This window comes from Cyphomyrmex costatus, unplaced genomic scaffold (genome assembly GCF_001594065.2).
Source record: "Cyphomyrmex costatus isolate MS0001 unplaced genomic scaffold, Ccosl1.0 scaffold363, whole genome shotgun sequence".
Taxonomy (NCBI): Eukaryota; Metazoa; Arthropoda; class Insecta; order Hymenoptera; family Formicidae; genus Cyphomyrmex; species Cyphomyrmex costatus.
In genome coordinates, this window is record NW_017277808.1 from 252,292 (window position 1) to 254,706 (window position 2,415).

The window sequence follows — 2,415 nt, forward strand, 5'->3', positions numbered from 1 at the left end:
CCTGTCGTTAAAGAAAAACCGCGACCACCGCGACAATCTACACCACCACCCATATGCATAGCCCCTGAACGGAAGCCGATGCGACCAAAACTTATAACGAGTAAAAAAAAAAGAAACGTTGTAAATGTTAATATAAAAATTTAATATATAATATAAAATTTAATATATAATATAAAATTCTTTTTTGTTTTCTTTTCTTTTTTATTTCTTTATTCCTTCCTATCCTCCACAACGAGAGACGTAGATGAGCGAAATCATGATGGAATATAAGAGTCATCCATATGTGACACAAGAAGTTCTGATGATTCCTCAAATCTGTCATTTTATTTTTCTCGGAGGATACAAAGGCCAGATAATATTAACTTCTCTTTGAAAACATAAAGATACTCGCGGTAAAAAAGTAGAGACACAATATCGTGCCATATAAGGCACTGGTGACAGCAGTAGTAGCAAACTTTTGCGTATTATTACGATGCGCATTGAAAAATTTTTTATTTTTCAATGCGCACCCTATTATACAACAAGCATTGTAGAGAAAGTGTCGTGCTAATTGTTTATAGCAGTTTTAGTGACAATTTTCATTAATTCTCTCTGGCAGAGTTCTATGCCTTACAATTATTTTTCAACAAAGTTCCAACCGCTACGTATTTTTTATTAAATGGTGGATTTAAAGATTAAAAAATTGATAAAAAATATCTGAAATTTAGGACGCAACCAGGGCGGAAATTGAGCCAAGACCGTGGCTGGGCTTTCCCGCGTAAAGCGCGATATATGTCGTAGCGTCATAAATTCAAGAGCTTTCGTTCGAATCACGGTAAGCTCTTTCGCTTTCTCTCTCTCCCTCTATCCCTTTCTCCTTCTCGCCGTTTGAAAATCGAGTGAGAGCTGCTCATATCTCGTTACACTCGAATATGACTTTCAGTAATGGATGAAGCTTAAAACCTTTAATAATTTATGTGCAGTTATCGATGACAAAATAAACCAGTTATATATCGATCATAAAAGAGTATTAAAAATTTGTGCTATGATGTATTATTATTTCACGACAAATGTTAAATTTGGATTCTATTTACAAGATTTTATATTAATTATATTAATTATTAATATTAATTATAAAATTTTATATTAATTATAAAACAAATAAATTATAATTTATTACATTTATCTTATATTAAGAATCATAAAGAAATTTTAGGTATCTAGTATAAACTTCAGAATTACTTTTTCACATTACTGATTGATTTTATAACAAGATTTTTTTATTTATATGAATAAATTGTTGAGTGTGTTATCACTATGTAAAATTTATAGAAGTTTGTTTAACAATTATAGTTAACTAATTTTTTTTTTTACAGAAGAATCTCTTTTAAAAATGTTTCAATTATATTATTACACTTGCATAGAATTTCTGGACACTGTATTCATTAAAAATGGTTTGCAATGTTTGCTGTCAAATACAAACGCGGCTAAATACGAACGTGGCAAGTGGCATTTAGTTGCGGATCGGCGGAGAGCAATCTTGCGAAAGTAGCGCATATAAAGCATAGTGCCAGTATTATATGCGTCGGCTTTCCGAAGCTTGAACGAACGATCTGTCTCACCGCGGCTATACGGGGAGACAAAGAGAGGAAGAGAAAGGGAGAGAGACAGAAAAGGAGAGACAGAAAAGCGATACGGTTCGGTTTACAGCTCGAGGGCCTGGTTGCGAGGGCCGTAATATAGGGGCTCGAGCATTTAGCTTATCGTGACCGACTATCTACCGGTGGCATACGCCCACGTTGGGGCGCTTTTCCACCCCTGCAGGCGAGCTGCGTAACGCGCCTGTGAAGGAATGGGAACGATGGTGGTGGCAGGAACGGCGGTGAGCCCTTAAATCAGGCCGCAGCCTCCAGCGTAATGCGATGCGACGCGGCGCGGCGCAGCAATGTACGTTACGTCGCGTCGGGACTTTCGGTCGTAGCGTTATCGCAACTGTCGAGTATGAAGGAAGCGGCTCTGATCGGAGATAAGACCAACGACAAATTAGAAAAGCACATCCATCACGACGCGACAATCCCATGGATGTTAAGATAATTAGAAACCAATTCACAGTTGTTACTAATGTCTTCATTTCGCTTATTAACGCTAGACGCGCTCACTGCGGATTCCGAGGATTCAGCGAGATGAAATCTGTTGCCCCGGAGGCTTACTACGTTAAGCCTTACTAGTCTTGTAGAGGAAGTGCAATTACACGAGTTTATCGTGACCGCTCGAAGATAGGCTTTTATTTTAATAGGAAACCTTCCTATTAAATACGATTAATACGGTGGCTCGTATCTATTAAATGGAATATAGAGTGTAATAAAATTGGCATGAAGGGGGTCGTCTGGATAGTACAGCGTGAGTCTCCACTATTATTATCAATATCTTTATTCA